We start from the raw sequence: 12,820 nt of genomic DNA, 5'->3' as shown, positions 1-12,820 counted from the left end.
ACTGCATCTAAAGCAACAATTTGATTAGCACTTGGCACTAAAATAACACAACGAACTTTCCCAAATCCGTTACTTGAGGGACAGCTCCGAGACAGACGCCCTGTAGCGTGCGTTCCACTGACCACAAACTACCATTGCTTGCGACTTTGGTGCTTTGAAGCGGGAGCTCACTACAGGGCAGAGTGAAAGTCTGTTGTGTTTTCTGATGAAACCTGGTTTTGCCTCGACGCCAGTAATCGCCGTGTGTTGCTTAGATGGAGGCCAGTTGAGCACCTGCAACCAATATGTCTGCGTGCTAGACACGCTGGACCTACACCGGAGTTATGGTATGGAGTGCAATTTCATATAACAGCAGGAGTACTCGCTTAGTTACCCCATGCACACCGATTGCAAATTTCTACGTCAATCTGGAGATTCGTCCTGTTGTGGTTCCATTCATGAACAGCATTCCAGGGAGTGTTTTCAAACAGGAAAATTCTCGGCCACATACCGCTGTTATAACCCAGCATGTTCTACAGAATGTCGAGATGTTGCCGAGACCCACTGGATCACCAGACCTGTCTCCAGCCGAACATATGTGGGACATCATTGGACAACTTCAGCACCATCAACAAACAGTATTAACCGTGGCTGTATTAAGTGTCCAAGTGCAATAGGCATGGAACTCCATCCCACAAACTGACATCGAACACCTGTACAACACAATTCATGCACGTTTTCATGCTTACATTCAACATTCTGGCGGTTACACCGGTTTTTAATGTACCAGCAATTTACATTTACAATGGCCTGTCTGGTACTAACATTAAACCAGTGATTTAGCAGTATTAATCACTTAAATACGTTACCTAGACAAAGTATTAGCGTAATTTCATTACTTTATATAAATTATTTTTTTATGTTGGGATTTTTTTCCATCAGTGTCACTGGAACACAAAATTCATTATTTAGTACGTTATAGTCTCACATCATAGCTTGATGATGAAATGTCTGTTTAATTCGATGTTGGTCGCAATTACTGGCTTCTGAATTTCAAATTACACTATCAAATAAAATTTGGAAAGTTTACAGTGAAAAATGTAGTCGTTGCTTACTTTACGTTTGGTTCATTTTAGGAGATGCTGTGTACGAAATGAAGCTAACTTAGCGAATTTTTTTTACGCTATACCAAAATCCATACGTCACTCCTTTATGGAGAAAGTAGCAGTTAAAGTATTTTCTTCGAGGGCGTTGGCAATGAGTACACTCTCTGAACAGAGTGTGCGCAATTCGCCTGCAGTTCAGTTGTGGGTAGTTCAGACAAGTACTCTTAAACGCACGTTTCTCAAAATGGGTGATCACGATTTCTTGTTACACTTGCTACTGGAGGAAAATTATGAAGAGGAAGGCAGTCTATTCTTAACAGTTACGTAATGGAATAGCTGAAACGTATCCCATCTTTAGGACAAGGCTTGATGAAGATTTCTTTACGGCAGTTATACGACGTCATTTATTAAACGACGACAAAAAGTTTCGTGAATTCTTCTGGTTACAAACTGCCCAGTTTAACTACGTCTTAGACTTGGTCAAAAAAAAATTCGAGAATCGGTTCATTAAATAGATATTTGCATCCCGCCGTAACACTTAGGCAAAAAAAAAATCAATATATTTTTAAGACTACAATGGCTTATTTACCGTTTGATTTCCTGTTGAAGAATGAAAAACAGTAACGATGAACTGTAACTTTGTGACAATTACATTCAATGGCATGGCTGTTAATACAATCAACATTTTGTGGTGATAAGGGGATTAGATTAGGAAATGAGACACTTAAAGTAGTAAAGGAGTTTTGCTATTTGGGGAGCAAAATAACTGATGATGGTCGAAGTAGAGAGGATATAAAATGTAGACTGGCAATGGCAAGGAAATCGTTTCTGGAGAAGAGAAATTTGTTAACATCGAGTATAGATTTAAGTGTCAGGAAGTCGTTTCTGAAAGTATTTGTATGGAGTGTAGCCATGTATGGAAGTGAAACATGGACGATAACCAGTTTGGACAAGAAGAGAATAGAAGCTTTCGAAATGTGGTGCTACAGAAGGATGCTGAAGATAAGGTGGGTAGATCATGTAACTAATGAGGAGGTACTGAATAGAATTGGGGAGAAGAGAAGTTTGTGGCACAACTTGACTAGAAGAAGGGATAGGTTGGTAGGACATGTTTTGAGGCATCAAGGGATCACAAATTTAGCATTGGAGGGCAGCGTGGAGGGTAAAAATCGTAGAGGGAGACCAAGAGATCAATACACTAAGCAGATTCAGAAGGATGTAGGTTGCAGTAGGTACTGGGAGATGAAGAAGCTTGCACAGGATAGAGTAGCATGGAGAGCTGTATCAAACCAGTCTCAGGACTGAAGACCACAACAACAACAAAGGATGTTGCACTGTTAATAATTTGGGAGGCTAATATTGTTGTTTTTCTATAAATGCGACATTTTAGGTTAGGCTTTAACGTGACTGTTATTGACATTAAATGAAATAACAAGTTTACTGTTACCAGTCACTGTTTATTTATCTCCACGACGCATTTCAAAGGTTTAAACCTCCATCATCAGGTGGATTTACACTTGGTAGTATGACATTTGTGTGTGTGTTGTGTTACGATTTTTTGGAGGAACTTATGGCACTGTCTAGTGGAGAAACAAAACACTATTTCCGAACATGGTTTTGGGTTCCTTTTGACAAAAAGTTAAATGTGTATCTCACGGTAAACATAAAATAAGTAAAATATAGTACCTCCAGTGGTCACAGGTTTCCTTTCACTGTCGTAACACATCACATGTAATCTGTCACATTATGTAAACAAATGTGGTGTCAGAAACTATTGTGTGCATGGATCGTATCGCAAAAGAGAAAACATTATTACCAAGTACAAAGAGTATACGTCCTAACAACATTATTACAGAATGAATTTTCTTAAGACGGTGTTGTTTGAGGTGCTGAATACATTCGTTGGAATAAATACTTCAGATGGTATATAAATCCGATCTTGACAAGTTAAAATAGCTTAGACCTCATACTCATTTATACAGTCAGGTGTAGTGTTACAAGCTTGAACTACAATAATCATATTGGCTACAGTGGTAAAATTATACACAAATAACTATTTTGGCTGGGATTCGTAGATAGATATGAAAGACTAGAGGCAGAGGGGGATGAAGTGAAAGAGAAAGTGTGAGGGAGAGAGAGGGTGGAAAGAGTGATTGTATGAGAGCAAACTTTACAAGGCAAGAGGTCTTAAAATTATATGCCGGGCAATCGTGATGAGGTTGACGTACTACGTCAGCGGAGTGTTAATAAATGTTGCGGTATTGTATGACAACACATCATTGGCCCATATTTCATTGATGATACTCCTAAAGGGGGATAGTTTACAAGTGTCTCCTAATCTGGTCTGCTGAACTGCTCTAATGCTGTAACATAATAGACCTACGTTGCCGCATTAAAACCTGCTTCCTTGTGGCTTGTTACATTTGCCGTGATCCAGCCGATATGCCGGCCTTCAGTAATGAAGAAAAACTAGATGTTATTTTAATTTATAACGAATGTCATAGAAATGCAACCGCATCATTACTTCAACGCGCACTAGCGATCCTCATGGAGGATCTAGGATTGGAAACTCGTCTATCAATGTGGTTCCAACATTATGGATGTCTCTTACACAATGCAAAAGTTTCCAGAGACGTTCTAGATGCGACATTTCCAAATAGATTGATTGGGCGGGGAGGTACTGTGCGATGGCCAGTACGGTCCCCCGACTTGAAGCCACGACTTCTCTCTCTAGGGCGCAGTGAGAGACAGAGTGTATGAAGAACCCCCAGCGACAGTAGAGGATATGCCACATCATATTACTGCGGCGTGTGCGGCAATATCTGTAGAAACTCTACAATCTGTCCAACACTCTCTTGTTACCCGTCTCGAAACGTGTGTTGATGTAAACGGAGGGCACTTCGAACATATGTTAACGTGACATACTTTCATTGGTCAAGATGTGGGTGTATTTTCTATGGTGGATGCAATGCACAAAAATACAGTTTCTGTGGGCGACAGGGCACTGGTAAATGTGTTTAGCAAAGTGAATTCAAGAGTGTTATCTCTAATTGTAGCTAGAATAAATATACATTTACAATTCGAAAAACGTTGCTTTGCGTTGGACGTGTTGCTTGTTTATTTTTGAGGATTGTGAATACCTTCCCAACTGTGTGAGCCCCTGACACAGGAAGCGTGAGGTGCACCCTTGCGTCTCAGGACGTGCGCTAGCTGTGCGCTTCATTATTTGGCGTGCCAACTTCGCTTCACAATTTCTCGGGATTTAATTGACGTATTGTCCATTTAAAAATACACAAGTTTGAGATGAAAATAGTATTTGTTTACGTTTTAAAATTTCGTATAGTATTTGGTTTCCTAAGCCCGTGTCGTAGGTTCATGCTGGTGAAAACCGTTTTTGAATATCTGTTGTTGTTTCAGAGATATTTGAGGTGGCAGAGTTAGGCGAGACAATATATATAACTGGTGTTTCGCCCTTCAAGTGCGCAGTTAGACTAAACGACATGCCAATTCCTTTTGCTGCCTTGCTTGTTGCCCTAACTTCCCTCATTCGTTCGCTGTGTTTCTATTTCCGGTCCTCTGTCCATGCTTCTTGTCGGCGTCGTGTCTTCGGTTTCATCTTGGTTATCTCCTGGTATACAAGGTTAAACAATATTTTTTACACAGCTACAGGTAACTGGTGTTTTATTTTCTTCTTCGCACTCAGTTTTAACGGAAAACAGATAAATTTTGCTTACGGTTTATTGTGTTTATGATGATACGGAATATGTATAGGCCAAATCTTTGTAATACTACTCGTAAGCAGTTTAAAACTATGCGAAATACTGTCATTAAACTGCTATTCTCACAGATTGCGCAGCAGGAAAGATCTCTTATAACCAGTGTACTATGATCCCGACCGATTTACCCATTCATTTTAAATGGTTTCATGTCCCAATCAAGGTTTCGTTGGCGGTGGCAATAAACAAGGCCTAAGGCCAAAGGGGGATAGGGGGTAGGGGTTGGTGCAACCAGAGGAGTAGCGAGAGGGTGAAGAAAATAATGTACAGAGAAGGGGATGGAGGCGATGGACGGAGAGAGGGGGGGGGGGAGCATAAAATGGAGAGAGATAGGGGGACGAAGAGGAGACGGACAGTTTCTATAACATTCTTATGCTGTAGTTTTCATGTCAGCAAAATTTCTGGCTCCATTTGCAATTTTTCTAGTTTTACAATCGATAATTAAATCGATTTTATAAATGGAAAGGAAGCTTCTTTTTTTATACTGTCAAAATATTCAATCATCGTCATCAATAATTAGGTCTACAAATCTTCACTTAAATAATTGTTTTCGGAAAACAGTTTATAAACGAAAATTCATAAATAAATTCAGTTACCAGATTTAATACTAATTTGGATTACTTCGTGTTCACGAAGTCTTTGCAACCTGCAAGTGTAATATACATAGAAATATTTTTTGTGCCAAGAGCGTCAGAGCGGGATTAGCATTTGTAGAGTTTGGTACATGTCGCTCTCTGACTCTTGTTGTTTGTATGGAGTAAGGAAGTTACACAATGTAGTTTCGAACGAGTGTTAAGTATGTGACTATAAAATGTGTTTGAAGAACATGCAAATAAAATAGGAAAATGGGTAACAGTAACATAATGTTCCAGCAACTTGTCATTTAAATAATGTCTGGGCAAACTCTTTGTAGTAGGTTATACGGGAACAAAGGAAGCAGCACTGATTACGAGACCAACTTTGTCAGATAAGTACTATTTATCCGCAAATATAATGCACTCTCTGTTACAAATAATTTAAACGTTGTGTAAGCTGTGAAATAGTTCGTACAACATTGTTATTGCTATGATCTTTAGTCCAGAGACTGGTTTGATGCAGCTCTCCACGCTACTCTAACCTGTGCAAGCTTCTCCATCTCCCAGTACCTACTGCAACCTACATCCTTCTCACCTGTTTAGTGTATTCATCTCTTGGTCTCCCTCTACTATGTTTACCCTCCACGCTGCCCTCCAATACTAAATTGGTGATCCCTTGATGCCTCAGAACATGCCCTACCAACCGATCCCTTCTTCTAGTCAAGTTGTGCCACAAACTTCTCTTCTCCCCAATCCTATTCAACACCTCCTCATTAATTATGTGATCTACCCATCTAATCTTCAACATTCTTCTGTAGCACCACATTTCGAAAGCTTCTATTCTCTTCTTGTCTAAACTATTTATCGTCCATGTTTCACTTCCATACATGGCTACACTCCATACAAATACTTTCAGAAAAGACTTCCTGACACTTAAATCTATAGGCGATGTTAACAAATTTCTCGTCATCAGAGTGGCTTTCCTTGCCATTGCCAGTCTACATTTTATATCCTCTCTACTTCGACCATCATCACTTATTTTGCTCCGCAAATAGCAAAACTCCTTTACTACTTTAAGCATCTCATTTCCTAATCTAATTCCCTCAGCATCACCCTGATTTAATTCGACTACATTTAATTATCTCGTACAACATAGGAATAAAATGATATATTCGAAGTCTTCCTAAAATTTGGATATTAATTAAGGGAATGCTTGTATATTCACCATGTATATGAGAAAGCTTGCCGAAAATTTTAATAGTAAAGTCAGAATTATTACATTTGCACTTATCTGGAATGAAGTTGTACCTGGAAAACGTTGTGCAAATATTCAGTCAAATTTTGGTACGATTTCAAACTGATGCAATGATTTCAATGTTCAGAAATGTAAAACTGTATACTTCTCAAAACGAACAAGCGTGGTATCCTACGACTAGACTACAGATATTTGTTTCGTTTTAAATCCAGTCATATACCACAAAAATTTTGTTACTCAGGTAATTAATTTTGGTCAGCTACGACTACCTTCAGGCCTGAGTGAATCCAGTATATTACATAATTCGTGTCACTACGAATGCGGATGGCACAGTCACTGAGTAACCGGAAGTCACCCGTTGGGATTTTTTGTGATCTATCAAAGGCTTTTGATTGTGTAAATCTTGGAATACTTCTAGATAAGCTCAAGTACTGTGGTATGAATGGGACAGTGCTCAAATGGTTTAAATCATACCTAACTGGAAGAGTGCAGAAAGTTGAAATAAACAGTTCACATAATATGCAAAAAACTGGTGATTTCTCAAACTGGTGAATAATCAAGAATGGGGTGCCGCAAGGTTCGGTCTTGGGTCCTCTGCTGTTCTTAATATATATTAATGACTTGCCATTCGGTATTCACGAAGATGCAAAGCTGGTACTTTTTGCCGATGATACAAGTATAGCTATGACACCCAACAGACAAGAATTAACTGGTGAAATTGTAAACGATGTTTTTCAGAAAATCATGAAGTGGTTCTCTGCAAATGGGCTCTCATTAAACTTTGACAAAACACAGTATATACAGTTCCACACAGTAAATGGAATGACACCATTAATAAATATAGACTTCGATCAGAAATCGGTAGCTAAGGCAGAATATTCAAAATTTCTAGATGTATGCATTGATGAGGGGCTGAACTGGAAAAAACACACTGAGGATCTGCTGAAACGTTTGAATTCAGCTACTTATGCTATTAGGGTCATTGCAAATTTTGGAGATATACATCTGAGTAAATTAGCGTACCAAGCCTATTTTCATTCTCTGCTTTCGTATGGCATCATATTCTGGAGTAACTCATCATTGAGTAAAAAAGTATTCATTGCAACAGGCGACAGAAAAATCGCATTCCAGTGAAGAGTGTTGCAGCAAACGCTCTCGTTGATGGACCATGTGTGTTTTTTGGATGTACTCTTAATTTTAGTTTGGACATAAACGATACCTTCTCTCATGGGAATGGATAGTTTACAGTAGCAATAGTAAGAGGTGGTAGCGGACTTCCAAGTGTACCTGGACTAGAAAGTTTTAATGATAGAGATGTAATTTCGTTTCGCACTTATCATATGTTTGAAATTGCTAATAAAGACTTTGGTAAATCTGCTTATGACTCTACGTCTCCACTTGTATTGTATACACGTAGCAAAAGAAAACTTAATCCTAATGAATCTGTTTTTACTTGGATAAAAGGTAAAGGTGTATGTGAATATGTAAAATTTGTTGGTGATTGTGCAATGCTGGAGCTCATCCTGCAGATACTTATTTAAAGAGCTAGAGATCTTCACTGTAGCCTCGCAATATATATATATTCACTTATGAAATTTGTTATTAACGATCTGAACGAATTCAAAAGTAACAGCAGTGTGCATGGCTACAACACTAGGAGAAAGGATGATCTTCACTACTCAAGGTTAAATCTAACTTTGGCTCAGAAGGGGGTAAATTATGCTGTCAGAAAAGTGTTTGGGCACTTACCAAATAGCATCAAAAGTCTGACAGATAGCCATATAGCATTTAAAAGGAAATTAGAAGAATTCCTTAATGGCAACTTCTTCTACTCATTAGACGAATTTTTGGATATAGTAAGTGGGTAATTTCCCCAACACCCACAATAACAACAAAAAATTGAGTGTCGTGTAATATTTTGTGTAACGTAATATCTTGTATAGACACCTTTTATTGACCTGATACGTTCCACATCATTACGAAGTGTCGTATCCATTATCTATGGAACAAGTACTAACCTAATCTAATCTAATGTAATCTTTATCAGCCATGTGACTGTAGCATCAATTTGAGTGAGTGAATTCGATCGCCTCCGTGACTGCGAGAGCGGTTGGCGACGCTCTGACAAGGGTATCCGCTGTAGTGCAGAATCTGGGGGCTGCTGCTTCCAGATACTGCGTCAGCAGCCGGCGACACGGGGGCCGAGCGCTGGGAGCGAACAGCTGGCGGCCGCGGCGGCGCGGCGCCTGGGGCGACGCCTGCTGTGCCGCGCCGCGCCACGCCGCGCTGCCAGCCGCGCTTCCCACGGGCGGCCGCCCCCGGCAACGCGATACGGCGGGGGAGGCGTACCGCAGCACGCGGCCGCTTGTTTTGACAGCAGCTCCGGGCGCAAACGCTGTTGTCTCGCTCACCGATGCGTACACTGTGCTGACAGCATTAAGCCAGACAAGCACGGAGAATACTAAGGAGGCGCTACAAGCGTAGCGATTGCTTGGACTCATTTGATAACGTTTAAAACTCCTTATAATTCAGATATTCATCCATTTCTCTTGCAGATGTAAACAACAAAATCGTTACGCCCTTACGTTAGCTCCCTCCCTTGATTAATCCTTGTTCGTGGACTGTGTTTACCAACTAACCTCAAGCACCCGCCAATCACAGTGTATGACACAAAAGTTCCCTCAAGGTACTTTGTGTCGTCAGTGACACATTGTACATCTTCATATTTTTGTTCAGGCATCTTTGGTGAATAGATGGACACGACTGTGTTAATTTATTCATTTCATAACGCAAATCCCTTTTTCTTTTCCCTAGTACGTTGTTGTTAGTTGCCAACGGCCTTGCCGCAGTGGTAACACCGGTTCCCGTCAGATCACCGAACCTAAGCGCTGTCGGGCTGGGCTAGCACTTGGATGGGTGACCATCCAGTATGCCGAGCGCTGTTGGCAAGCGGGGTGAGACAAACTGAAGAGCTACTTGATTGAGAAGTAGCGGCTTCGGTCTCGGAAACTGACAGGCGGCCGGGAGAGCGGTGTGCTAACCACATGGTCCCCCATTTCCGCATCCAGTGACGCCTGTGACCTGAGGATGACACGGCGGCCAGTCGGTACCTTTGGGCCTTCATGGCCTGTGCGGGAGGAGTGCATTTTTTTTAGTTGTTGTTAGTTATAAATGAGTGAGTGTTTTGGTTGTGGTTCCGTGAGTAGAGCAGCTACAGTGCAGAGCTACATGTTCTACTTAAGCCTTTGTGTCAGTCTTATACTTAGGGTGCTGCTGTGGTGGTAGACTCTTCGGTTTTCGTAGGAGCCTCCTTCCCCCGCCAGGGATGAGCAGAGGGACTGTTACTCTGCGTTCCGCCATTATTCAGCATTCTGTTTCCCGCTGGTTTTGGAGGATGGACGAACTCTGTGCATGTCTCCATCAGATCGTTTGATAAATTGAGAGTATATGATATATCGTAATTAAAATCATTAATTTCTTTTGTTAGGATATTCGTAGTCAGGAATATGTTTCGATCACATTTTGTTATTACTTTTCAAGGAAGTTGAGTGGTTACGAGTTCGGTTCCTAAGGAGCGCGTGGTGCTCATTTCAGTCCACCGGTATGAAGTTAATTAAGTCGTGCCATCAGCACATTCAGTGTTGTGGACTTCAGATTACGCTTAACTTTCATTTGTTGATTTTCGTTGACCTTTTTGCATTTATTTGACGATTTGCCTTTTTGATAAGAGCCTCACACATTTTTTATCAGGCAAACATGTGGACGCAAGCATTATATCTTAGTGTAGGCACTTTCATGCGCTTGTTTCTGCTTAGCTTTTTGATCGAGTGAGCAGTATTTGAGTATTCTAGCGTGTGGAATTATCTGATGTTATTTTATTTTGTTTTATTTATTTTTGCTTTCTTGGTCATTGTCACCATGTTCCCAAGAGAGCACAACTGCACGGAGAATGTGCTCTCTGTTTTCTAAGTTAGTTGAGGATAGGACATGCGTGTCACATGTGTGCAGTTCTGCTATTAATCCAAGAACGATACAACCTGGTGGGTACATAATGACACCATTGAGTTCCAATCACCCACAAGGTGCTTGCTGCACAGTCAATGAGCGATGATCGCTCTTGTAGAATTTCATGGCAGGCTAAGTGTGTGTTGGTGTGCAGTTAATTTATTCATTTAATACTGCAAATCCATTTTTCTTTTCCTTAATACGTTGTTGTTAGTTAAACGAGAATTACCATCAGGTTGTTCGTGGTAATAATTTCAGTCAACTAGCTCCACCTGACAATGCAGTCCTGAGCAGATTGATCCCCTGAAATAACATTGACTGGGTCACTAATCTCCGTTTGTACTGTATGTTGTGCTATGTTGTCCAAGATTAAATTAACAAATTAATTAAATAAACTTTCAAGCTACTCCCCTTTCATTCAGTACTGTTGATTTACACGTATTTTAAGTCGAGTATTTTTGTCTGTTCCATTTCCATTTTTTGTCAAATGATATCTTGCGTTTACGTACTGACTGTTCCCGCCGAATCTATTTATATTCCTCTGGGCGTATTGTGTGCACACTTATTTGAAATAGTAGCCATTAACCATTGTATGAGTAGCATGAGTATGGAAGTTAGATATCAGAAGCATCTTAATCCCAGTAACAACATATTTTCCTCCCAGTGCCGTGCCTACTACATTACAAGACCGCTTAGGCATAGGCGCTGAGAGCCCTCAGAGCATGACATGTTGTGTATGTTTTGTTTACCTTTGGGGTTTGTTCAGTTTGGGCAGAGTTATGTCATAACTTCTATCTTTAAACGAGAATTACCATCAGGTTGTTCGTGGTAGTAATTTCAGTCACCTGTCCCCACCTGACAATGCAATCCTGAGCAGATTGATCCCCTGAAATAACATCGATTGAGTCACTAATTAAATTAGAATCCTATGTGGATTTTTATTGTGTCAGACTTTGCGGCAAACCGTTCCATTCCCTTCACCGTTTGGTTGCTTGCTCTCTCCCTTTGTGTTGTCTGTTGTGCTATGTTGTCCAAGATTAAAGAAACTAACTAATTAAATGAACTTTCAAGTTACTCCCTTTAATTATCAGTAAGCACTGAATCAAAGAAGGTAATGGGATCATGAGCAGTTATAGAAACTCTAATGCATTCTGTCAGACAATGACGAACAGGAATATTTGACACACTATTGGCTTTCATCGGTCGAATCCATTTCAGAGCAGTACAAACAAAAGAGAGATAACAGAATGAGATTTTCACTCTGCAGCGGAGTGTGCGCTGATATGAAACTTCCTAGCAGATTAAAACTGTGTGCCCGACCGAGACTCGAACTCAGGACCTTTGCCTTTCGCGGGCAAGTGCTCTACCACTGAGCTACCGAAGCACGACTCACGCACCGGTACTCACAGCAGGAGACGAGGTACTGGCAGAAGTAAAGCTGTGAGTACCGGGCGTGAGTCGTGCTTCGGTAGCTCAGTGGTAGAGCACTTGCCCGCGAAAGGCAAAGGTCCCGAGTTCGAGTCTCGGTCGGGCACACAGTTTTAATCTGCCAGGAAGTTTCAAAAGAGAGATAGTCCCGCTCTACAGAGTCACAGCTCGCACTCTACTTACAGCACAACATTTAGTGAGTGAGGAGATGACACAACAAATATACGCTACTGATCAAAAATATCCGGACATCTCCACGTAACGCGGAACAGACCGCTAGATGTCACAAGAGGTGAATTGAGTTCCAAAGCACCACAATCAAACCAGCTAGTAAAATACTCCACAACGATGTAAAGGTCGATTAGCTTCTCGTAAGCCACACGTAGCAAATCCTAAGCGACTCCTGAGAAGGTGTAAACAGCGACGCCGCTAGACAAATGGTTCAAATGGCTCTGAGCACTATGGGACTTAACTTCTGAGGTCATCAGTCCCGTAGAACTTAGAACTACTTAAACCTAACCAACCTAAGTACATCACACACACCCATGCCCGAGGCAGGATTCGAACCTGCGACCGTAGCGGTCACGCGGTTCCAGACTGTAGCGCCTAGAACCGCTCGGCCACCGCGGGCCACTGGTTCTCTGTGATCTAGTGCTACGAGTCATGCTATACCCTGTGGCACCCCGATGGAAATAG

At 41.1% G+C, this 12,820-nt stretch overlaps 1 pseudogene; it reads left to right on the top strand.

Moving 5' to 3' along the window:
* Window positions 1–9,521: 9,521 nt before the first annotated feature.
* LOC126426961 (5S ribosomal RNA) lies at window positions 9,522–9,639 on the top strand (annotated as a pseudogene).
* The last annotated feature ends 3,181 nt before the right edge of the window (window positions 9,640–12,820 follow it).

Source organism: Schistocerca serialis, chromosome 1 (genome assembly GCF_023864345.2).
Source record: "Schistocerca serialis cubense isolate TAMUIC-IGC-003099 chromosome 1, iqSchSeri2.2, whole genome shotgun sequence".
Classification (NCBI taxonomy): Eukaryota; Metazoa; Arthropoda; class Insecta; order Orthoptera; family Acrididae; genus Schistocerca; species Schistocerca serialis.
The sequence above is the reverse complement of the archived record's forward strand: the minus strand, read 5'-3'. Positions and strand labels throughout refer to the sequence as shown.